The sequence below is a fragment of the Euprymna scolopes genome, chromosome 9 (assembly GCF_053919585.1).
Source record: "Euprymna scolopes isolate OS-2025 chromosome 9, ASM5391958v1, whole genome shotgun sequence".
Classification (NCBI taxonomy): Eukaryota; Metazoa; Mollusca; class Cephalopoda; order Sepiida; family Sepiolidae; genus Euprymna; species Euprymna scolopes.
In genome coordinates this window covers 20,750,902-20,778,376 of record NC_136490.1, presented here as the reverse complement: position 1 = coordinate 20,778,376, position 27,475 = coordinate 20,750,902, and the positions used below count along the sequence as shown (strand labels likewise).

At 33.5% G+C, this 27,475-nt stretch overlaps 1 protein-coding gene across 4 annotated transcripts in view; it reads left to right on the top strand.

The window, feature by feature from the left end:
• The window catches only part of LOC145284455 (uncharacterized), a 235,522-nt gene that overhangs the window by 22,410 nt on the left and 185,637 nt on the right, over nt 1–27,475 (top strand). For 3 of the 4 annotated variants that reach the window (XR_013868829.1, XR_013868831.1, XM_080133281.1), the window contains exon 2: nt 12,294–12,323. The exons of the other annotated variant lie outside the window; for it this stretch is intronic. The gene's annotated coding sequence lies outside the window, so the exon portion shown is untranslated. The remainder of the gene's footprint in view (nt 1–12,293; nt 12,324–27,475) is intronic. 4 annotated transcript variants of the gene reach the window in all.

Sequence of the window (27,475 nt, the reverse complement as noted above, 5' to 3'; positions counted from 1 at the left end):
GTCTAGCAGAAAACACTATCAATGATTCCCTAACTCTTTATCTGTGCTTAAACCTAAACGTAGATTCCATGAGCAAAGCTTCTTTCTTAGAACTTCACACCTATGGAATTGTCTTCCATTTTCCTGCTTTCCAGCTGACTACAATATGAGTGTCTTCAAGTCTAACGTAAACAAATTTTTGATGAGCCGTTTCATATAAGTTAACAAATTTACCGAATTTCCATTACTAACGGTTACTATATTGTCCAATTGTCTACTGTACACTCTTTGACCCTTATCCTCGAGTGGCCTCTTGGCCTTAAGTGGTGATGCCTATGTAAGAAAAAAAAAAGATGTTGCGAGCCTGTCTCTGCTCTATCGTTATTTTCATGGCAAGTGCTTGACTGAACTTCAATCTATGGTTCCCCCTTGCCAAACTTTGACAAAAAACACTTGACTAGCTATAATCACTATATACGATTTCCCCCACTCTCTACCTGTGCCCAACTCTAAACACAGATTCCATGAACTAAGCTTCTTTCCCAGAACTTCCCACCCGTGGCACACTGTTCCACTGGACTGTTTCCTACTTGAATACACTTCAAATCCAATGTAAACAAATTCTTGTTGAACCGTCCCCATAAATAATTAAATTCTATCCAATTTACATCACTAACGGTTACATCACTACCACCTTACATTCATTAACCCTTATCCTCAAACGGCCTTCTGGCCTTGATAGGTGAGGATTGAAAAATGGTCGATTTTTACCAATTTCGATGAAATTAGTATCACACGTATGTGCACACACACACACACACACACACAATATATATATATTTAGTATAAATGTTCATTTATTAATATTTTGGTTACACATATGCAGACATGTTTCAACCACAACATCATTTAGACTGTGCTTCATTAGGGTAAGTTATTAGGATAAAAGCAAAAGAATTTCTTACCCGCTGCTTAACTGGCTATAAAGCAAGGCTTGCTGTTTGTTTGTAAATAAACAAGCAGCTTGAGCACTGTAAAAGTGATTGGCGAATGTTTACTTAATGGATATTTAATGAGGTCATTTGTGAGCACCGATCTCATGGACCAGAGGTTAGAACTGCCGGCTAACAATTCGGTGGTTGTAGGTTCAATCCTCGGCTAGGGTAAGGTGCTAGTTTAGCCACACTAATATGTTCTGATACAAAGAAACAGTACTGTATGTGGATGACTGTATATATATATATATATATATATATATAATGTGTGTGTGTATGAGTTTACATATTTGTACATACAGAATTCATTCTTAAAACTAATTATGAATTTTGGAACACAGCTGCTAAGCATAAGAGGCCGTAATGTGGGTTATATCTATTTTAATTTAGTTTTATACAAAGGAGATATAAGCACTTTGTGAAAATTCAGCTACCTCTCAATTTTGTGAAACTTTAATAAGTTATCAGACATCAATTAATAAATATTGTCCAAATTTCTGTTTCTCGTTGGAGTATTTTAAACGTTTTCTTTTTAATTCAAATATTTCAATATTTTCTTACAGAGTGATATGTAGAGCAATAAGAACACTCCACATATGTCTCTATCTCGATTTCTGCCATATGCTTTTTTTTGTGGAAATCGCCCTAGACAAGGCATGAAGCCACTTGATGTAAGGAGCTAAAAAATATACCACTTCAAGGTCAAAAACTTGTCAATGATAAGTGTTAGATGGAACAAATTCTGACCCAGAAAACAGCAATTCTTCCCTCTTTGTCAGAAAAATCATTCCTAGAATGGGAGGACTAAAGGACAAAATAAGGGAAGGGAGAATTATGAGGCTAGTTAACCCGAAATTCATTTTCTACTATCTGCTTTCTTCAAAATATAAAGAATTCCGCTTGAGATGTCACTGAGGCAAGTTATATATCTCTTGTTTTTCCTCTCACAATGGTTCTACTAGAAGAAATGAAAGTAACAGACTTAATTTCATTTCTATAGTACAAATTAGTGGTGGGACGATTAATTGGAATCTTTAATCATAAGAATCGTGTATTTTGAGGGAATCGGAATTGCATCGTTAAAAAATACCTTAGATTTATGATTCTTTCATTACGATTCTCTCATATTTTTAAGTTGAACTGTTTGTTTGAAGTGAGATTAATGCTCTCAAAGATTTATGATAAAAACGTCATAGAACTTTTCATAACATATTTAATATGATGTACAAGAATTTTATTAACTACTTTATTTATCTTAATGGGTGTCAAAATTTCTTTGACTTTTTTCTTTCTTTAATTTTACTTTTAGCTTAACTTGCTTTCATATTTCACCATTTCATCTTTTTAATAATAAATGCTTCTCTATATTAAAAACCGACCTTGTGTCTAACTCTGCCCTCGTGGGGAGGCAAGTAAGTAGGAAGTAATATGGTGGCTGGATAATGTTTTCCGACCACCATAAAAGCATTACAATACATTTAAACCCTGAAGAATTTCCGCCATGCACCCTTGTTGTTCTAAGTTAACTCGCCACTTCTTGTGTTTCAAGCTTTAAAAAAAAGCGCTTTAAAATAGTAAAACACTAAAGCTTTTTTCGTTTTGGAAGGGAGGTTTCAGGCGCCCCTATTATCCCAAAGAACCAGCTCTGTAAACACTTTGCGATATTTTTCAATAATTATTTTTAAAAAAATTTTTTCTAATCAATTTTTATTTAAAATTAAATCATTTTTTAAATTTTTTGTTTATATATGTTTACATTTTGTTTTTAAGTAAAATTAAGAAATTAATTTTAAAAATATTGTTTTTATCCATCTTCCTTCAAAAGGGTTACTTTTCGGTAGCTTCACTGGTTGTTAACCGAAATTTTCCAAATGTTAGAATGAGGCTCGTTTGCCCGGCCCACTTATTTAAGCTTTACCGATTTTTGTTATGATTTTATCTGTGTTTTGAATGGATATTTTTTTTGCCGGAGTTTATGTAATTATTAACAGGAAAAGTGGTGAAAGTCAAAGTGGAGTCCGCACTATTTTTTAATATTATTTTCAAGTTTAATTAAAGTTTTACGATACCCTTTTCTTATTATTGTTTCTGTATTCTTTTGTTTTCATTTATTTTATTTTATTTTTTTTTTTTTTTTTTTGCCGGATTTAACAAACAAACAAAATGAAAGCCAAACAAAAGAAAAAAAAAATTGGTGCTTATGCACTTATGTTCCCGTTATTTTTTTAATGGTTTAAGTGCCTCGCCCAATATTTGAAGAGTTTCTAATTGTTTTTTAAAGGAAAATTGGCGAAAGTCAAAATTAGCACTTGTGGCGATAAACAAAACTAAACAAAAAGCTTTAGCATGTACGTACCTCTCATGGAATGTCGTAGATCGAAACACAGTGAAATGTTATTTGGTGCTAGTGCACTTATTGATCTGCACTATATTTAAATAGTACTTTCAAGTTTAATTAAAGTTTTATGATACCTGTTCTTATTAAATTGTTAGGTGAAAGTACCAGCGCTATTTTTAAATAGTATTTTCAAGTTTAATTAAAATTTTATGATACCTGTTTTTATTAAATTGTTAGGTAAAAGTACAGAATAAGTATACAACACTTTCCCATCCCCATGTTAAGAATGGCTTTCTAAATAATGTCATTATTTCAGCATGACTCAATAAGTGCATGAGTACCTTTTATTTTCTTGAATAAAATAAAAACTACTCAACGAGAACTCTACTGCTTTTATTTTAATAATTATTTTTTATTTAAAAATAAAAAATAAAAATTTCAATGGCTTAAAACATGTTTTTTTCCCAAAGCTTATTGGGATTTTTTTATAATTACCATATTTTTCATGAACATGCTCTAAAAATGTTTCAAAATTATCTAATATTTTTTCACTTTTCATGTTATAAGCCTCTCTCTATGCATGGCCTCATCGACATGAGACCATTTCATTTCTTCTACTGATCCCGATATGTATTTCAGTCTTCTTTTAATACGAAACCAGTAGGCTTCAATATTGTTGGTGCAAACACCAGTAAGTGGATCCACAAAATTTTGTGAACATAATTAAACTTGAAAATAATATTTAAAAATAGCAAATTTCAAGCCAAAATAAATTTTTAAAAAACTAGGTCACACGCGCAAAAATTCTTTCTTTGTAAAAATAATAACTTCTCCCTCAGTCGAACAACATACAACATAGGAGCCGATGCATATTTCGCTACAGGGGTAGCATTCGTGCACGTCCGCCCTTTTTCTTTATATTTTTTAATATATAAAATGACTCCTGAAATTGATTGTTATTAATTTTATGGTGCATGTTTAATTCATAGTTAAAAATTTTTTTTTTGACTTTTATCTTCAATAAAAGAAATCATATTCGAAAAAAAATAAAATCGTTTTTGCAATTCCCTTAATTGTATTTCCACTTTTTCGTTGTACCAAATTTTTTCGCTACACAAAACTTTCGATTATATAATGGTATATTTCAAAACAACAATTCCACTGGAATCGGAATCGTGCTTGGTATCAGAATTGTTAATCAACATTTTCCTGGAATCGGAATCAGGAAAAATCTAAGAATCGTCCCAACACTAGTATAAATATATCGGCTGAATCAACTTGATTTCATAACTCTCTTTTTTGTGTGTTCTTGAAACAGTTTAAATTAAAGTTATTTAAATTGTAGAGAAGTTTTTACTTTTAACCCAAAACTGGGTGACACTTTTCTTTTTAGCAAACTAAGTAGCGATATTACAACAAAATGGCAATCTCCAACAAGTCTCTTCCCCATAACTTCACTGAACAATGAGAAAACTCTTAGTTCAAATAAAAAATGACTCATCTATAGAAACTGTTAAATACTCATACTTACAAGGATGCACATATTTGCTAATAGAATAATTAAAAAAGAAAAAAAAAACATATGTTTACAATCGGTTTATTCATACAAGCATTAATCATAAGAAACAGATGTGGATATTAAAAAGATAAAATTAAATTCCATAGTTTTCATCATTCTCCTAAAAATATGTCAGAGTTAATATCTTTTTTTTTTTTTTTTTATTAAATGTATTTTGTAAAATTATTGGTAGGGGAAGGTGTTTAAAATAGTCATAGTTTTCACCAATTCTTCTGCTACTTCTTTACATGATCAAATTCTTTTTTTTTTTTTTTTTTGGTACTTGTGCAGAATATGAACCAGACGTAACTAATTGGCTGCTTGGTTTTGCTCAGAACATGACGTTCCTGCGCTTGGGTTTAACTATAATCTGATGTAAGACGCCGATTAATGCGTAGCAAAGGAGCAGACGATCTTGGGGAGGGGGGGGGGTCAACAGGACCAGTCGGAAGCTTCTCAACAGTTATCTTTTCAGGTTTATGTGGAGACAGAAATTTGGTAATGATCCTTTTGTCTGCATCTTAAACCATATATCGGAAAGCTACCCGATTGGCAAAGTTTCTTCCACATCCATTTTCTCTTCTCACCCCACTTTGACAGTGTCGGATGCGACCGTAGAAAAGTCGACCTAGTCCTAAGGGAATATCCCGGTTGTCTTGATTTAATTAAAAAGTATCGGTTGCCCAGCCCCACGCTACAAGAAAAAAAATGTTCACAAAAAAAAAAAAAGTTTACTTTACATGAGTTACAAAAATAAAGAAAAAAAAAGTGCATGAAAAACACATAAAAAAGTGCTTTTCTTTAAAACTTTGTTAAAAAAATATGAAAAGCACAAATATATATATATATATATATATATATATATATATTTGTGCTTTTCATATTTTTCATATCTTTGGTTTTTGTCATCTAAAATGTGATAAATGAAATAGTTTTTTCTCTTCTACAGTTTTTCGTTAAGAGAAAAAAACTTTTCCATTTCCCTAATCCAGATTTTATATTGAGCATCATCTTTATTTTCTTAACAGTTTCATCTCCCTCAAATATGAGCGATGAATTCATAATCTCCCTTTGATGCAGCTTTTTTTTTTTTTTTTTTTTTTAAGTTATACCCTGGAAAAAATTCCCTAAATAATTGCATTTACTCCATATTTATTTATTTTTTTTTATTGATTTCAGTGGAATTTAATTCAATAGATATTGTTTTAGTGTTGAGTATCCCTAAACGTGTTGATGTAAAACAGAAAATAAAAACAAGTCAATAATACATCTATATTATATTTCTCTCCGTCTGTCTGTTTATTACACTTTTTCTTAGAAACTACTGGTTCGATCTGCCTGAAATTTTGTAGGGACATTTGTTATGATAAAGTGCAGCGAACAAAGTATTATGGTATCTGTGTGATACATAGTTAGGGATTTATATGGATCCGTATTTAATGCCAAATGAAACAAATTTAACCATATTGAACCATCAATTTGGCATAAAGTACTTATTTAAAGTCAAGTCTCTCTCTCTCTCTCTATATATATATATATTTGAAATCCGTAACGCATCTTTTCTCCTAAAAAGTCTTTTAATGAGAGGAAAACCTGCTGCCATTCTTTCTCATAAAAAATAGAGCCCTTATTTGAACTTATATTATTTAGTTTTTATTTTATTTTTTTATTTTTAAAGGTAAGTAGAAAACGCATTGTGGATGTGTTTTCGGTCACCCCGAAACTCTTGCTTCCCCTATTTTGTCCCTCGGTCCTTATTTACAGTGAACAATGTTTCTGACAAAAGGAGAACAAAAAGCTGTATACAAGGCCGGCAGTCTTTCCAGAGCAGTCACTTGAAATTTCCTTATTTTCGCAATAACCCTTATCCCCGAGTTGCTTCTGGGCCTTGATAAGTGGTGACCACTTTCTAAAAAAAAAAAAGTACTGGGTCTGCTATATTGCTCTTTGATAAATGGATTCTGGACCATGCAGTAGCTTCTGGTAGGGCCTCTCGATGCTATACTAGTGGTTAATGTTACAACTTTTCCTCTACATGGTCTGCAAAAATCATTCTTCGTTCCCTTTTTTTCATCTCTGCTCTGCTTTATCAACTCTGCCAACCTCTTCTACATATCTCCGTACTCAAAAATGTAAAATCTCAAGAAACAATGCAAGATTAAACCCAGAACTCCAACGTAGAACCCCACTACCAGGTCTCCTTCTCCAATATCGGGGGTCTACATTCCAACCTTTCAGAGGTTGAAATCCAATTACAGGAGACTAAACCTGACTTGTGTGAAACTAGCATTGGTCTGACTGATTCCTTAGATGAGTGTGATTAAAGGATACTCAAGTGACCCCCAAATCTGACCTCTAAAATCGTTATGGGCATGGAATATGTTTCTACATTAGAAATGGCTTTCCATGTGGTAGAAATATCTCCAGAGAAGATCCTAAGTTGCCCTATATGGGCGTTAGAGTAGCACTGGTTCATGGCAACAAATTCATATTTTCCCTCTATCATGCCCATAACAGCAGAGTTACTACCATTGAGAGTATTTCTGAGAAAATTGACCACATTCTGTCTGCTCATCCCTTGGCTAACATTCACATCTGTGAAGACATCAGTGTTCAAATGTTGAATGGGTGGTCTGCTCAAGCACAACGGATGATGAGGGGAGGTACTGCAATGATTTCTCGATTGCTTATGAACTAACACAAATTGTTCATGAAACTACTTGTATGCCTGACACTAACAGGCAGTATGCAAGTCTCCTTAACCTTTTTCTTACAACTTGCCCCAGAATTGTGCTCATCCTCTGTATTGTCTCCATTGGGATTTTCCGATCAAATGTAATAAGTTATCAGATGTACTGTATATCGATACTCTATAGCTGATTGGGGTAACTTCCAAACATTTATAGCAGATATATTTAAAGACCATATCCTCTATAGTTTCTGACCTGATAGAATGGTTAATTGTTGGTATAGACCACTTTATACTCTCCAAGAAATTCCAGCAAAAGTCCAACAGCCAGCCATGGTTCACTCCAGAATATGCCGCTGCCATTGCACACAGAAACCACTATTTTCATTGCTTTCAACGAAATAGATGTTATGAAACTAACGCCAACTTTTGGACTGCTAACAACAACTGTAAAAGAATAATAAAGAATGCAAGAGATTTGTATGCTCAGTATGTTAAGTTTAAAGTAACTGAGCAGTGACTTGGTTCTTACAAGTTTTGGCAAATAACAAATAGGGTGTGTCCTCTATCCCTACCATCATCAATCGACCTGAGGTAATTTCATCAGCATTTGACAAAGTAAAACTCTTTGCCAAATCTTCACAGCAAATACTACCCTTTTCAACCATGGTTGCCTATCCCCAATATTTCCACCTGTGTCTGAAAATATGCTATACAACATACAAATATCTGTGCATGATGTTGTCAAGTTTATCAAAGACGTTGATTCCAGTAAAGCAACTGGTCTTGATAGCATTTCAACCATAGTGCTCAAAAAGCTTCAACCGAAACTGGCTCCCAAACTTACAAAGCTGTTTAAACGTTGCCTTTAGGAGAAATGCTTCCCAACAACCTGGAAAAACTTCATCAGTCTGATCCATATGTAAAAATTCGGGAGATCGGTCATCAGCCTTCTGTGTGTCATGAATAAAGTGCTGGAATCTGTGATAGCAGAAATAACCTATTTAGTGACATGCAATATGGTTTCTGTTCTGCTAATAATCACACAAGATTAGTGAATCTCTTGACACAGGCTTCATTTATAGAGCAATAACTCTTGAGATATCCAAGGCTTTTGATAGGATATGGCATAAAAGTTTACTTCACAAGATTTTCAGCTATGGAACAGCTGGAAATGTCCTCTCAGTTATTAAATCCCTTCTCTCTGATAGGTTTATAAGAGTAGTCATTGATCAGCAACCAGAAGCTCATAATATCAACACTGGCATCCATTAGGGTCCTATCCTGAGCCCAGCTCTCTTCTTGATCTTCATCAATGATCTCTAAAATCACATTAGTAGATCATTCGTAGACATTTATGCAGATAATACCACAATCTATGGCAACACTTCAAAGGCCAGCAATAACCAAGATCTTTCTGATTCTCTCTCTTCTGATCTTGAGCATGTGGTGCAATGGGGAAAAAGATGGCTGGTCAATTTTAATACATCAAAAACAAAGTTTCTCTCTTTTCATCATAATCGATCTGACCCCCACCTAGCCCAAATTTAAATGAATTACTCTCGTCTTAGGGAAGAACCATGTCTTGACAAGTTTCTGAGTCGGACTTTCACTCTTGATTTGAAATGGAACACATACATCAAATCTGTTGCCAAGATTGCTGGATAAATGATTGGATCATTCTACTGCTCCGGTAAATATCTCACTGTCTATATAATTCTCTATCTGTATAAGAGTCAAGAACGTCTTAGAATGGAGTATTGTTGTCACATCTGGGCAGGAACTCTATCTTGCCGTGTTAAAGTTAAAAACTGGCTTCGAAATCTATTAGGTGATGCCCTTTTCTCTTCTCTCCAACCTTTTTCCTACAAAAGGAGACATTGCGAGCCTGTCTCTACTCTATCGTTATTTTCATGGCAAGTGCTCCAATCTATGGTCCCTCCTTGCCAAACCTTCACAAAAAACACTCAATTAGCTACAACCACTATCAATAATTTCCTCCACTCTATATGTACCTAAATGTGAATGCAGATTCCATGAAGAAAGCTTCTTTCCTATAACAGCCCACCTATGAAACACTATTTCACTGGCCTGCTTTCCAGCTGACTATAATATTTTTGTCTTCAAGTCCAATGTAAACAAATTCTTGTTGAGCTGTTCCTTTAAATAATCTTTATTCTACCCAATCTACACATTACCGATTACTAAACTACAGCTTTACATTTATTAAGCCTTATACTCGAGTGGCTATCGGGTCCTGATAAGTGGTGATTCTCTTTAAAAAATAAAGTAGTCAAATGAATAGCATGATGATATCTTTGATTGAAATACGTTTGTATTTGTGTAGTCATAATTTATTGCCATAGATTCTTCCATTTATTAAACACAATTGAAATCATACTTGGAAATTTCTACAAAATGTTTTAGTTTATTTTGATTCTTATATTGAAATACACAATTTTGTGTCAGTGTGTTTTTTTTATTATCAAAAGTTGAAACGAAATTAATGATTAAAATATAAGATGTCTAAAGAAGCATAATATTTTGATTGCAGAAATTCCCATCTGCACAAAAGTACCATAGGTTCACAACAGCTGATGCCACATGCAAATGTATGTCTACACTATTAGCCACTATCTTAATTAACTTTAGAATGACATTTTAGACGTATTTAATCGTTATAATACAAGCCTACATTGTATCCTAGGAGCGCCATCATTACAATCGTCCGATCTTTAGAGGAAGTAGATACTATTTTTCACCCTAATTTTAAAGTACTCTCACTGCCACCAATCTACACCTGGTATAAATATACACATTATACATGTACTTCCTTGTCTGTCTTCGTAACTGGATCATGAACTCATAGACAAACCATTATCTTTCCTTTCCACAGTTCAAAAATAATAATTTCTCCCTACAATTTCTGGCCAATCTCATTGGTTGCTCTCTGACGAATCACTTATTCGAGATTACACATCTTAAATAAACGAACATGCTAGACCTATACAAATATGGCCGCTCTCTCCACGTGCTACAATCGTTATAGCCAAAAACAAACCAATTGTTTTTTGTTACTTTATATGAATACAATGCTTCGTTTACTTATTTTGCTGTTTACTACACTTTACGCTTTCAGCATTAGAGGTTTTCGATAAGAACAAGCAAACGCAGCAGTATGGACACTGATATACACAGATATGGTTATAGAAAGAAAGATAAAGAGAGATAGAAAGGGAGAGAGAGAAGCGTCAACATCATAGCCATGCTAAAGTAAACCACAATTCAATTGTTTGTTTTTATTTATATGAATACAATTCTTCCTTTACTTCTTTTAATGTTTGCTACAATTTACGATTTCTGCATGGATAGAAAAATGTACTCATGAAATTGGAGGTTTTCGAGAAGAGCGTGTGAACACGACAGTATGGAAACTAATATACACAGATATAGTGATAGAGAGAGAAAGAAATCGAGAGAGAGAGAGGGGGACACAGAGAAGCGTTGTCAACATCGTAGCCATGCTAAAGTAAACCACAAATAAATCAATTGCTTCCTTTCCTTTATTAAAAAAAAATTTATTATATAAAAGTTCGTTTGAACCCATTTTTTTCATCTATATACTTTCAACTTTCGACACATGCAACAAACCCTGAAAACATTTTCACCATCAGCTGACCCGTTCTTTGCAAAGAGGAGTTAGTTATGGCAACCACCTTATGATACGTATGTTTTATAGCCGTTATTCCGAAGGCCTGTAACGTAAGTTCACCGTAGGCCAATTGACTAAATCGTTTCCTTTTTTTTTTCACCTACTTTTCCTCTTAGTGTTACACGTTTGAGCCTGGCTAATGCGGCTAATTTTTTCTTTCTTTCTTTGGAGGGAGGGCCTCGCATGGATACTCGCTTCTATTTTCATTTTTTTTAGGAGGTTATTTTTACTTTTTTGTTTTTTCTTGTTTTTTTTTCTTATGGCTTGGTAATAACTAATATAAAATATTTTGTTTTTATTTTCAAATGCAAATAGGTCACAAACCAAAATAAATTGTTTTTGCCTGGTTTCCCCCAATTTTCTTTTCTTTTAGGTATATATATATTGAAAAATGCTTGTGAACAATATTTCTTACAAAATTATAAAAAAATTCTGTTTCTGTTGTCTAAAATTAAAATTTAAAAAGGTTTACATATTATTTCTTTTTTGAGGTTTGTTTAAAACTGTCACTTTCTGAAATATCATTTACATGTTGACATGGTAACGTACAGGTGACTTTAGTTCCTTTTAAGTGATAGAGGGTTCGAGAGTATTTTGCCACCTAAACTCAAGTATTGCCAACAAAAATAGCATACCCTGAACGATACCCTGCCCCCGAGATTAGTATGCGTGGGCTGACCAGCACTGCAACCACCAATTTTTTTGTTGGTCCATAGTATTTGCGCGTTCGAATCCTGGCAGCGATTATCAAAGTCACATTTCAGGCAAATTTATTTTCAACCCCACCCTACTCACAAAATGGGGTGTCTATTCCGAAAGCCATTCTTAACATGAGGATGTTGGGGTTGGGCAACAACAACCACAGCCGTACTTTAATTTTTTACCAGGAAGGGGAGGAGGCATACTACCACCAGACAACACTGGTTAACGGGTCCTCCTAACAAAGAAAAATTAATTAAAAAAAAAAGCAAAAAAAAACAGATCCACAATAACTTTTGTTTTTATTTTTTAATTTTTTTCAGATCATTAATAGCTGGATATCTTTTCTTGAAGTAAGTGCAAAGATTTTTCTCTGATTAAAAAAAAATATATATATGTATAAAAAAAATAAATTCTTTTGATTAAAAAAAATATATATATTCCTCTAATTTGAAATTTCCTTTGATTTAAAATGAAAATCTATATACATCCTTTGTAAGTCTTTTCTTTTAAAGCTGAGTTATGAGAAGTGAAGCTAGAAATTTCTGTAGAAATTTAATTTTCAAATTAATTTTTACTTCATAATTAATCCACAAATATAAATGTTAGTTTGCTTATTTTATAACATAGCAGGGTCACCTACACCCAGAATTTACCTCCCTCATGATGAAAAATCTAGGCTACATCCAAATAACTGTCCAGGATGTTTACAAACTTATCAGCAAACTTTTTGCTAACAAGATAACTAGTCCAACAACATTTCAGTCATAGTATTCAAGAAACTGCAACTCGGAAGTAGCTCCTATCCTTACAAAGCTTGTCAACTCTTGATTAAAGGAAAATGCTTTTTACCACTTTAGTAGACTTCGTTGATGTGCCCAGTATTTAAAAATATTGGAGATTAGTTCTCTGCATCTCAGCACAGCCAATCAGTCTACTGTGCATCACCAGTAAGTTGGATAAATCTAAGTACGGCCAAAAAGTGAAAGAAAAATCAGTTGTTTTTTTTTTAAACAAATTAAAATCTATTAAAATCCATTATTCTTGAACAACTTTTTTTCCCAGATAGAGAAAAGCTTGAAGTTTATATGAAAAGCAGAATAATATAAAACTTTTTCTATTTTTAATAGAATTTTAAATTAAAATTTTTTCCAAAACCACACCATTCACTGCTATTTTTGTTTGGATCGCTAATACATTAAAATATTTTTAAAAAGGTTTTTGAACCAAATAAAAAATTATTTAAAAATATTTTTTAAAAGAATTTCATCTAAATAAGATATAGAATGATTTCATAAGAACCTGAATTTCAAATAATTCCAACTTTTTATATCACTCTATCAAGTTGTGTAGTGAAATTAATAAAAAACAAAATTTAATGATAGTTTAAAATTAAGTATGAAGGCCTGGAGAGGACTAAACTATATTTAGCCATGTATTTTTAATGTTTGATTTGACGATTAAATGAAAGGGTTATTCTTTTTTTTTCATAAGCGATATATATATATATATATATATATATATATATATATATATATATATATATATATGTGTGTTGTCTATATAACTCCTGAAGTTAAGCAACGATGAGGCTGGCTAGTACCAGATGAGTGACCATTTTGGGAATGCTATGTGTCGTATGTGTTGAAGATAACTCCTGCATCTTCTATCATGGTTGGGCCACCATAGGTGAATAAACAAAAAAATTGCAGAAAGAAATTATCATATTTTTAGCAAAATGCGCAGTTATTTATCAATTTTTTTCTTTTCTGTTTTGGTATCGATTCTTCAAAGCATTTCCTATTTAATGGTATATTAGCAATATTGGGCTCACTAAAAGAAAATTATTAATTTTTTTTTCTAAGATTTAAAAGTAATGTTTTTTGCAAAAATAATGAAAGTATATGATTTAAAAAATTTTTTTTTATTTTGCTAATCTGAAAGATAAGTTATTAATATATTCAATGTATTTCACACATTCTAAGTGGAGAGTTGAACAGCGAGATGTCTATTCAAATTATCTTTAAATTTTTGCATGTTAGTACAGTCATGGAAGCAAGAAATAAGGGAGTAATTTCAAAGTTTAGCTGTCCGAGGGAAGAAACTATCAGAGTAGAAGACTCTCTAACATTGGAGGACGTCTACAGTTAGTTTGTGGTTGTTATCACATGTTATCGGTTCATATTTTTTTAGGCATGTCAATTGTTTTGCTATTGGTTCATACATTTTGAGATGCATCTTTATTATTGTTATTGGTTCATATATTCTGAGACACGTCTTTATTGTTGTGCTATTGGTTTATATGTTCTAAGATGTGTCTTTATTGTTGTGAATTTAGTTTATGTTCTGAGATGCATCTTTATTGCTGCGCTATTGGTTCAAATGTTCTGAGATGCATTTTTATTTTTGTGATATTGGTTCATACATTTTGAGATGCATCTTTATTGTTGTGCTATTGGTTCAAATGTTCTATGACACATCTTTATTTTTTTTTATGTGTCTTTATTGTTGTGCCATTGGTTCATACATTTTCAAACGCATCTTATTGGTTCATACATGAGATGTCTTAATTGTGCTATTGGTTCATATGTTCTAAAATGTGTCTTCGTTGTTGTACTATTGGTTCATACCTAATAAGATGTCTTAATTGTGCTATTGGTTCATACCTAATAAGATGTGTCTTAATTATGCTATTGGTTCATACCTAATAAGATGTGTCTTAATTGTGCTATTGGTTCATACATTCTGAGTCTTGTCTTCATTGTTGTCCTTATGCTTTAGTTGTTTTCTTTGTAGAATAGAGAAAAGAAATTAGCTAATGTAATAAGTGTGTGTATATATTTGTTTATTTCAATATGTGGGTATGTAACATGTTTTTTCCTTTCCCCAGCTACTAACTGAGGGAACCTTGGCTGAAAGAGTGTTGCATCCTTTTTTTGACCGGCTTTTGTCCTCTTGACAACCTGTGTCAAATCCTCTTAAGGAAAACATTGGAATCCTGAGAATGTGTTTATTTTTGGCAAGGAGAGAGCTAAAAAAAAAAACTCTGTGGATGTAGTTGTAAACTATAACATGAGTTGTTATTTTTATAATTTCATCTTAATTTGGTTATTTTTAAATTGATGAAAGCTAGCATATCAACGTTTAAACTTGCATCAGATAAACATTCAGATTGTACGTGAATGTAAATATCTTCTATCTTTTTATATGGCTTGTTGCTTTTTATTTTTCGAGAAATGAATTTGATTTTATATCTGAAGTGCCCAGTAAGCTGTTTTCACACTCCTCAACTCAATATTTAAAACTGTTTGTAAAAAGAAAATAAAGAAAATAGGTGCTTATGCACAGCATTATTTTTTTAATAATACCAGGTAGAATGATAAATTGTCGTCATAAAAAAGACAACATGATTCCATTTCCGTTTGATGAAAACCGGTTTTCGTTTTTTGTTGCAGACCATCTACTAGTTGGCCAGTTGTATAAATTTTGGTGTACAGCCTTTTTTTTTATTTAACCTACCAAATATGTACATAATAAAGTTTTTGTGCAGTTACAATTTTTTATCGTTGAGGTAAAACAGGATAAGCAACACACTTCATGATGTAAATGATATCAACAATGGTTGCTGGATCATAAAATTACACTTTTTCTAGGCCTGAATAGTCGATCCATTTTTCTTTTTTTATATATTAATCACAATGAAAAATGTATAAATCTCAAATGACTAATGAGTATCACCATGCAACTGACGAATGATTATTATGCAGGTCAGCAGTTATGGCCAACACAATTCTGAGAATTGTATAAAGAAATGTCCTGACAATACAACAAATCTGTGGTGACCTTTGGTCAGTATCCAATTGCCTTCTTATTTGTCTCTTGGAAATCAACAGGGAAGGAAAAAAACTCTAATTAGATTTTGCCAGTAGGCGTTATTTGCTTTATTGTCTTATTTTCTATGATTTTGTTTCTTTATTTTTTCCTATTCTTCCTTTTTTTTTATTATTTTTTCTTTCCTTCTATTTTTTCTATTGATTTTCATTCTTTTTTCTCCCTTTTCTATTCTTTTCCTCCATTTTATTTATTTTCTTTTTTACTTGGGAGTCACCACTTATCAAGGCCAGAAGACCACTCGAGGATAAAGGTTAATGAATGTAAGATGGTGGTGTAGACTGGGTAGAAGTTGATTATTTATGGGGATGGCTCTACAAGAACTTGTTTACATAGGATTTGAAGGCTAACATGTTGTATTCATCAGGGAAGCAGGACAGCGGAACAGTGTTCCACAGGCTGGCTGTTCTGGGAAAGAAGCTTTGTTCATGGAATCTGCGTTTAGATTTAAGCACAGATAGAGAGTGGTTTAAATCGTTTATAGTGGTTGTAGCTAGTCGTGTGGTTTTTGTGAAAGTTTTGCAAGGGAGTGGCCAGAGATTGGAAATTTTTCTTATTTGTCCTTTTATTTCTCTGCTTTTGCCCCTTTTTTTTGTAATTAATCTTTATTTATTACGTTAGGGAGAGGTAGTTTGCTTAAAGCATTGCTGGTAAACAAATATCCAAGTGTATAAGAAGGCTATAGCAATGAAGAATACTGAGGTATTGAAGTGATTTGACGTATGAACAAAGACAAACATAATCTCACTCAAAAAGTAGAACCTCATTTTTTGTGTGGAAAGGGTGGGGACGATGATTCAGAAGCGGGTGTTAATCTACAAATTCACTTTAGATATGCTTTATATAAAAATGCAGAGATAACAGGAAAATCTGCAAACAGTTCTATTCCCATGCTGATCTGTAATTCTACTAGTAAGTAGTAAGTATAATTTAGTAGAGTAGAAGGTGGACCTTGGGTTTACTTTTGACAACCTCATAACTCTGGTTTCTGTTATTTTGTATTCACATTCCATGAGCGATGTTTCTGACAAAAGAGAAAAGAATTGTTTTCTAGATTGAAATTTATCTAACACTAATCATTGACTAGTTTTGATCCTCAACTAGTATTCTTTTTAGTTCTTTACATCAAGTGGATTCATGCCTTGTCTCGGGCTATTTCCATAAAATAAGTGAAGCATGCATGGTCCCCAATCGAGTACACAGTGAACGAGGCATACAAAAAAATGACTAAGTTCAGCATTCCCTCCCCCCTCCCCATTTAGCTCCAAAAGTCCCCAGGGGACATCAAATCCTAGTGAAAATAAACAAACAGTGCAGTTTTAGGCCTTAACATATGTAAATTTGAGTTCTGCACCATGCAAAAAAAGAAATTACTAAGTCCATCATTTGACCCCCCCCTCCCCCATTTAGCCCCAAAAGTCCCCAAGGCCTTAACATATTTAAATTTGAGTTCAGTGCCATGTAAAACTACTAAATAAACATACACAGAAAATTTTGGTAAAATAGTCCCAAAAATGGAGTGTTTATATTAATCTTAAAAGAGCCCCTGGAGCACACCCAAGAGTTATTGTGAAGTGTAGAAAAACAAAATTATATGGAAATCAGTTGGTTACAAATTTTTAGAAAGTTTTATGAAAATCCAAGGCATCAATTTTTTTTTTTTAATAAGCACAAAAGTGTCAATTTTAGCCATTTTAATCCAAAAGGCATCCCTAGGGGATCAACCAGAGTTTTCCCGGAAAATCCGTTCTGTTATTCTTTTACTCGTATCATGTTTAATGTTTGTGCAAAATTTCAAAAAATTCCAAGGCGTAGTTATTGAGAAAAGTGCAGACAAATGACCAGACAAGGGTTAATGTTCACCCTCCTTTTGTCGGAGGATAAAAATGTAACAGGAGGAATTACCACAGAATAACTGATTTATTAGACACTAAAATGCTACTGTAGCACACAAGGCAGTCATCTTTGAATTGTTGTAGCTATTTAAAGAGTTCTGTTAAAGGGAGATAACAAAGGAGGAAGAATTGCTGTTTTTGGTTCAAAATTTATCCATCTAACACTTGTTTTTGGTTACTTTTTTTTTAATTATTATTTTTTAGCTCTTTACATCAAGTGGCTTCATGCCTTGTCTGGAATGATTTCCACACAAAAAAAAAGAAAAAGAAAAAGAAACCACAGGAATTACCACAGAGTAGTGGCTTTATTAGACACTAAAGTGCTACAGCAGCATGCAAGGCAGTAACCTTTCAATTATCACACATATTTAAAGAGTTCTCTCAAAGGGAGATAACTCTGGATGGGTAGTCTTCACATTTCATGAGCAATCTTTCTGACAAAGGAGGAAGGATTACTGTTTCTGGTTCAAAATTTATCCATTTAACACTTGTTGGTTACTTTTTATTTTTATTTTTTAGTTCCTTACATCAAGTGACTTCATGCCTCGTCTGAGGCGACTTCCATAAACAAAAGAAAGAAAAATAGGCAACAAAGGAAGTGTAATCACAAGAATACATTAACAGAAAACATATTTTGCAGATAAATTAATGACATCAATTTTATAAATAATGTAAATAAAAAAAAAAAAAACTACTTTAATCATTACATGCGTATTAATCACGCTCATGCATACGCACAATCTTAAAAATGTATCAAAAAGGGATAAACTGCAAATGTTTTTTTCACCTACTCTAATATCAAAACCTGTTAAGATGTTAATTCTATGATACAACATAGAATTTTGGAATACCGGATATATAGTAATCTGAAAACGCCCATAGTTTTAGGCATTGCTAATTTGCATATTTATTTTTTATCATTTATGACCTGATTGAACAATTCGTTCAGTCATAAATAAATGAATATAACGACATAAATAAAGTGGGAATTGATTCAAACATGCCTTGTATGTATTCAGTATCTGGTTAGATGGCAGATGCCTCTAGATTACAACTGTCCTTGTTTACATTCAGTATGTCGCCATCTGTCTCAGAAAGTGCACGATTTTGTTTGTTGTCATAAACACACTTTTTTTCAAGCACTATGGATAATAATCATATTAAATTTATGAAATACAAAAATTCTGAATGGCAGTTAAACTATTGCATTTCATAATTTTTCCAGTTTGAAGCCAATCATAGTGTCATTACTCTTTAAACTAACTAAAATTAACAAATACTTTTTTAATCATTTACATTATAATTCATGGGTTAAACAAATTCTAATAAATTAATATTCAATAATACATTTTAAATTTACATTGTCATATCTTCTTGTATATATGCAATAGGAGAGAATTTGAATGCCTGCTAGACACTATCCTCGAGTATCTAAAGATTCTCTGTACAGGGTTTGTCAAGACAACCTGGCATGAGGATATTTTTACCTTGACTAAATATTCAACAACATAGTATTTGTGGCTGAAATAAGATCTCTTTTGTATGGTTAACCTACACTGGCTTTTACAAGGAATGGTGCATCTTCTTCAAGTAACAGCACAAATGTTGATACTCCACCAGACTAGATGTATTCTTGTCCTGGAATCCAGTACAAAAAGAAAGATATACTATAACATTTTTAGGAAGCGGGGAAACAATGTTCTCAACTTCTTTACTAAATGTTTGAGAGTTAAATGAGAACTTTAATTAAACATTTGAATATTTATGTGGAGACCAAGCGTTAGCCCCTCAAAAAGGGGGCCAACTTAATTTCTGAGAATTTCGACTGAAGTAAAATGAAACAAAATAATAGTTTCAGCAATAAGTAAAACGTTTGATGTCGTTGGGAAGCTGATAAAAGATAGTACACTTCGATCTTAGCCAACGGGTCAAGGAACTATAAAAAAAATGTTTTTATGACTAGGCATTTTTTAATAATAAAATAGATTTATTGTATTATTTTTTTAATGAGATGGGTTGTGTAGTATTGGTTCTGTTATAAGACTGTCCTCCCTAGAATTACTTCCTCCTATTTAAGAAGGTGAGAGTAATCTACCAAGATATTACACTCTCCTTTGGGAGAGGAGATAATGCAATATTTGTTCTATTGTCAAGAGACCGTTTTCCCAGAGACTACCTCCTCCATTTTTTTGGAGCAAAGTTAGTGTATAGTCTATTTTATTTATTCTGTTGTCATGATATCATTCTCCCAAGCATTATCTCGTTTGTAATTGTAGCAATTTAATTTAGAAATATTAGAAAACCAAAAATTTTATGAAATATTTTCTTAAATTATTAAAATCACTTTTTAAATTTTTTTAAAGACTTTCAGTGTAATACATCTTTTTCAAAGAAGAGTGTTTTTAAGTTTTTTTATTTTATTTTTTATTTTTTTTTACAACCAGAAAAATGATTAGAAAAAAGAACTAAAAACAAAAACAACAAAAGTCTTCTTTGAAAAAGGTCTATTACACCGATCGTCACAGAAGAAAAAAAATAAATAAATAAAAAGTAATTTCATAATATGCTTTGATTTTCTAATATTTTCAAATTAACCTTACAAAAAAGTTTTCTAAACTGTGACCAAAATCCTACGTAGCAATTTAATTCCTTTATAAACAATAAATATTTTCTTTCTTATTTTTGTAAAAATAATTTTCAGTGGTCATTTATATTATCCTCTTTGTTTTATCGAGATGTGATGAATTTTAACACAAATCTCGTTATATGATTAAAGATTTATTTAGTATATATATGTAAAAAGAGGTGTGCGTGTTGTTTAACCCATGGCCAAGCGTCTAAGACCAGTTTTCCTCATTCTTCTGCCAGTAGGTTAGTTATTTTTGTTTTTTTTTACATTTTCACCCCAAACAAGGCATATTGTCCCTTTGATATAAGGAACTATTATCTGGGACATAATTTCAGGGATACTATGTAGGGAGTTGAACAGCACGATGTCTGTATACATTACACTTGAACTTCTGCGTGTCAGTACAGTCGAAAGTCGGAACCCAGAAAGGAATTTCAAAGTCTAGCAGTTCTGAGGAAGAAACTATTAGAGTAGAAGGATTTCTGGCATCTGGGGAGGGGTGGAATTTTGCTGCTTGTCGGGTTTGTCAAGGCTACTTAGGACGAGGGGGTACAAAGGCTTGTAGTTCATTGGAGAATCTACCATTAAAATACTTGAAAAAAAACAGGCAGAAGGATGGAACATTTCGTTGATGGGACAGAGGTTGAAACCTAGCTGACAGTTCGGAACCTATTAGGTTGGCAACTCACTTTTGAACCCTGTTCAGGAGTGAAAGACTAATAGCAGATGCACCAGCCCAAATGTGACAACTATACTCCATACATGGACAAATGGTGGCTACGTAAAGGTACAGGATACTTTCAGCATGGTAGACAGAGCCCACCTTCCTTGCAGCAGCCACAGTAATGCTCTCGATGTATTTGTTTCAAATCATGTTCCCTGTGAATGTTTGAATGAAGCTATTAGTGATTGAGAAGGTTTCTTGTAATTATTAAAGGAAACAAGCTTAATCTTGGCAGCATTGAATGTTACTATCCATTTTTGTCCCCAATTTCACTACAGATTGGATGTCTTCCGCTAGGGTTTCCGCCATTGCCTTAGATATGTGTTCATTTGTTTTCCCCTTGTGCCTGTTATAGAGTGTGGGGGTCATCAGTAAATATGCCCATCTCAGAGACAATTTTATCAGGGAGGTCATTTATGAATATCAGCAATAATAAAGATTCAAGGATCAACTCCTAGCATTTATATCATATTATTTAGACGTATGACCATCGAGGACAACCTGGATTCTTCTCTTATTTAAGAAGGATTTAATAATGTTTATATTCGTCCAGTAATACCATATGATCTGATTTTCCTGAGAAGACCATCGTGCCATACTTTGTCAAAAGCCTTAGATATATCTAGGGCTATTGCCCTACCTTTCCCTGCTTTATCCAGTGCATGGTACATACATTCAGAGATTACAGTTAGGATATCTGCAGTAGAATGGGCTCGCCTAAATCCATATTGTTGGTTAGACAGAAGTTTAACAACTGTAAGGTGGTGGACTAGAGCTTGATTAACTATGAACTCAAATATTTTGGCGAAAAGAGGGAGAAGGTTAATGGGTTAATTTTTTCAGCAGAATTTTTGTAAACTGGTAGCACAGAAGCAATTTTCCAGCAATCAGAGAAGCAAGATTCATTAAAGCATTTGTTAAAAAGTTTGGAGAGAACTGGAGCAACCTCAGTGGAGTATTTTTAATAGTACAGCCAGGATGAGATCAGGTCCACATGTTTTTGAGATGTCTAGGTTTTTTTATGATATTATCATATCCTGTTTCAACGATATATAATAATATGACAAAATACGCCGAGTGGGATGTGTAACAAAAATAAGGGTTATTAGTACTTCGCAATAATACAAATACAAAATGGCTACTTGCTTTTGAAGTTAGATAAATGTAAATGAAGGTAAAGAAAAAGGGAACTTAGTGTGTGAGAGCTAAACGATCGTCCCTGGGAAGCTTGGTTAACCGGAGTACACTTGTAGAGTGTAAGACGCGAGACTGGTAGGACGCAAGGCTGCAGGGCAAGACTGCAAGACTAAAATGTAAGACTAGACTGCAAACAAGACAAGACGCCCCTACCTTAAAATGGTAGCTCTTTTATATCCTGTCTTGTATCCGGTTCGATACGTAGTTATGCCCCTTATAACAGATATCATGCACTTAAGAAGGTGTGATTTTCAGATTATCTAATGTGGTTTCTGTCCGCAAGGGAAAATGAGGGAGGGGATGGTTTGCTGGGTCCAATGTAGAGTTTTAGGCAAACTGACTGTCAAACACGTTGGTTGCCGTGCAAACACCATCATGATTGTTGGATAGTGGATAAATTGTTGATTGCCTATCATTTCCTACACCATGTAGATTTTCCAGAAATCATGAATTCCTAATTTCTGCTCATCAATGCATTTTCTGGTGGTTTCAGTGTAATCTCTCTTAGCTGTCGCTATTTCTTTCTTACAATTACTTCTAGCTTCTATAAACTTTTGTCTCTTTGTACTGTACTTAAGTTGGATAAATCTGTGGTATGCATGTTGCCTTTGAGCAATGGCAGCAGCACAAGTAGAAGTAAACCATTGGGGGAGAGTGGGGGTTTGCTATAGAACTTCTCTGTGGGAATATATGCTTCAATTGCCATTTTGAACCATTCAGTGGTCTCATTTGCGCACTGTTCAGGGGCATCTGATAAGATCCTTGTTGGCTTCCCAGTCAGCCCTCTTATAATACCTTGTCATTTCGAGCAATGACTCTTCAGTTTTGGGTTGAGAGTTTATGGTGATTTCTACCATTACCATAACATGATCAGCATTCCCAAGTGGGCTATAGGCATTCATTACACAATGATCAGGACCTGTAGTCAGAAATAGATCTAGACGTGAGACTTCTGGATTTTGAAGATGGGTCAAAAACGTAACTGTCTGTGATAGGGAATGAGATATAGAAAAAATATGTGCTATGCTACCAGCTGCATCTGTGTAAGTAGAGGAACCAAGCCAATTTACTGTGATGGACATTAAAGTTACCAAATACATGTACCTGTGCACTAGTATCTAGAGAGAGTGCTGTATCTATGCTGTCAGAGACTTAGTTGATTAGGGTACAGTCTTGGGTCGAAGGAGAGTGGTAGAGAAAATATAAGTAGCTAATGCTATGTTGCTGATTAAATCTAAAGCACATGAAGGCCTGGTCATCTCATTCAAGTCAAGGAGAGGGTGTTTCGAATATAGCCTCCAAGTCTATGCATATATCTGTCTAAGTCCTTATGGCAAAGTAGAAGATAACCAGGCATGTTAAAGTGGCTAGAGGGGATGGAGGAGTGTAGGTTAGTTTCACTTAGTGCTAAGATATCCAGGAAGTTTGCTGGGAGAAATGATTCAATATCATCTAAATTAGCTCTAATCCCATAGATATTCACGGATGTTTAAGTTTATGCCTGGTTTGATCGTAATTTTTTGATTGAACTACCATTTTATTTAGAAGTTTCATTTTTAGAGTGAGAGGTGCTGGACAAAGTGGTTACATAGAATACCGAACATCTAACACAAGTAAACCATCAGCCGACTCTTCATCTACAGGATTGTGGCATCAAGAAATGGGTGCGGGGTCCCTTTCCATGTGTGACATGGCACTACAACCATCCCAATATTATACAACTGATGATGGAGAAGACGCTCTAAGAGCTACCAAACAGTTAGGGCTCCTATACTGTCAGTTGGAATACAGCATACAGACAAATTGTCAAACCGGTACCTTCAACCTGTCAGACAAAAATCAACTCAATCCAATTGCATTATCATATATGGCACTCAAGCACCCCTAAGATGCTCAGTTTTAGGAGATGGGAAATTGGCGGGAGTGGGGAATGGCGTTCATTGCCCTAGTCAGGAAACAAGGTCAAAGGGTGTTTCTATCAGGTCCCTGTGATCGCACCTCTGTGCATGGCTAATAGGCATAGGAGACGATTTGAATGCATATGCAGATCCAAATCCTTTCAAACTTGCATCGGTTAGTATTTCAGCTGTGTTAAAATATGTTAGTGTAGAATCTTCACTGATTACTGTTTTGACTTTTTCAAAAAATTCGTTGTGGTGTTCTTCCCAAAGAAAGGATACAACCTTCTTCAATAGTCCTCTTAGTGGATGCCCCTTGTCAGCCAGGTTAGAAATGAATGGTATGATAAGTGTGTGATAAGGCCTAAGAATTCTTGGAGCTCTTTCTTATAAGCTGTGGTAGGCATGTTATGTTGGTCTTTGATCTTTTCTGAGTCTATGCTGAAACCGTTTTCATCATAGATTATTCCAAAGAAAGATATGCTTTGTGGCTTGATTTTGCATCTTGTTGAATTAAACATAAGACCATTATCATCAGCTATTTGCATGAGCCTGTGTAGAATCTTGTGTTCTTCATCTATTTTGTTATAGACAACAACGTCATCAACGGTTTTTACCAACTTGTTCAAGTATCTGGTCCATCTTTGTTTGAAAAATGTTTTGTGATACACTCAATCTAAATAGTAATCTCTGAAAGCAGTATCTACTATAAGACTGGAATGTTGTTAGCAAATTAATATTTAGGTCTGCCTTCAAAAATCTGACTGACATAACTTGGTCAGATTTAAAAAACAAATATTTTCATTTGTAGAAATCTTTAAGACTTACAATATTATGTCACTAATAAGTTTCTAAATAATTATATTAAAGATATGTGCTTTTTTTTTTTTTTTTAAATAAGTTTATGAAACATTAAATCAGGGGTGGGGATTTTTATCTTCAGCCTCCAAAATCAACAGAGATTAACCAATTCCTGTAATGATCCATTCCCTCTTGATTTTTGCAGGTCAGAGTGCCCTTTCTCGAGGGTGATGATTTCTCAATCTCACTTTCGGACCCTGGTGTCTAAGTTTTTGCAGTGGAGAGAACTATTTTTTTTTTTAAATTGGGGCTCTTGACAGCAAAAAAATGTACTAATTTTTCTTGAGCATTTCCCTTTCCAACACTAGTCGTATCTAGATAATTCAGGGAAGATTTGGGCTGGTCATCTTGAAACATGTAGGATGGTTTAAGGTTGTGGATAGAAATCCAAATGATTATTTCTTAGGCTTTTCTGACGTTTCTGTGTGTTGGATTATATGGAATGTATTTCTTTACTCCCTAGGGTAATGGCAGATATCACGGAGGCTGATTATACATAATGAAACTAACTAATGCATTCTAGTTTTGAACTTATAGATCCTGGTGCAGTGCACTGATTGCACTTACTTCTTGTGAAGCTTGCATTAAATTATGAAATAACTGATAATCAATTTAATTTGGCTAAAAAATTTGTTTTTCATTATTTTAAATTTCAAATATTGTCTAATTTACACAGGTTCAGATTAGCCAGGAGTTATCTTCCTTGAATCATATCCAAGTTTGAACTGGCAGTCAAAATTGTAATGAAAATCACTTGCCTCAGAAAATGCCTCTATGTCTGCATGTCAGGTTAGAGTTCAGCTGCTGAATAATAGAAGAAAAAAAAATGGCGACACCCAGTTAATTTTATTCTGAATAATTGCACAAACTAATGCAGATTTTTGCTAATCATATGCAAATGAGATGCTGCTGGTTTGGATAAAATAACTTCTTTTTTTTTTTTTTGCAGAAACTGAGCTCATTTGGATTTTAGAGTAGTGACTGTTGACAGCAGTGTCGAATTTTGGAGTAGCAAGCTTTGATAACAGTGTGTGAAATTTAACCCCTGCCATTGTTAGTTGAAAGTGCAAAATAGTTAACAATCTTATATATTATTTGAGATGAGTAATTTGTGTATTCATACTTTTTGTTTCACCACGTTTTGGCTAACCCATCCTCTGGCTTTCTTTAGGTATGGAAGGCAGTAATCAGGAATTAGTTACAAGACTCAGCATTCCTATCCGATCATGGTTAATCACCTGAAGAAGGCCAGAGGATGAGTTGGTAGAAACATGGTGAAACAACAACTATGAAGATGAGGATAACAGTCTGCAAAAAAGAATGAAATTAACAATCAGTTTGGAAAAGTGCAGAATATTTAGCAATTAATAATTTAACTACAGAACTATATTCAAATTATCTCCCCTGAACTATACTGAGCAACAGAGAATGTACTCTTCTGTTTCCTGAAACTAAAAACCATATAAAATTCCAATTTACAAAACCGGACTCAATCTTTTTCCTAGCTGAGTTTCAAGCCAGCCATATACAGTCCAACCGTCTCTTCATTTTTATGTAATTTTTACAACTCTGATGCCATTCCCATTGAGACTTTCTTCACTGGTAACAGCCACAATTAATCAATAAAGTATAATTATGTATAGCTGTATCGATGAGAGTTTCGTTTCATAGGTGATATTTTCTTGATATATCAAAGGCCTTTAATAGAATTTGGAAAGAAGGTCTATTTCACAAATTTGCCAGCTATCAAATATCGAGACATATCCTCTTGACCATCAACTCCTTTTTTTCTGATAGGTCTATAAAGTAGCTGTTGAATTAAGGCCAGTGGGAGTGATGCACTTGATTTAGGGAAGGAACTACTTATTTCTTCTCTCTCTTTTATTTTACTCTTTATCTCTTTCTCTTTCACTTCTCCTCTCTTTCTCTCACTACAAGATTTACACAGAGCAAAGTCAAAGTCATTAATCAGTTTTGTAAAGCTTAGTGATCTAAAAATTTTATTTTTAAATAGAACGTTTAATCTTCCTGTGAGGTCACCTATAATATAAAAGGCAAAATGAGTGCGAGCGTTTGTGCGTGTCCATCGGAATAATAGAATAGATAAAAAAGAACAACAAATAACTCCATTAATTACTCAGGGATGTCATTTATTTCTTACAGTAATTTGCAGTAAGTACATGCTGATGAGCTGTATCTTTCCCTTTAAACCTTTTACAGTGTGAAGGAAGACTCAAAAACCTAATTTTTTAGAAATTTTCTCTAAATTTTCTACCATCTACTTTTTCAAATAACACTATCAGTCCATGTCAACCTAATTTCTACCTTAAAATCTTATGGAAAATTCTGTATTCTTGCTGGATGTAACCTTAAAAATAATTTTCCATGTTGTGATGACGTAAAGATGTTG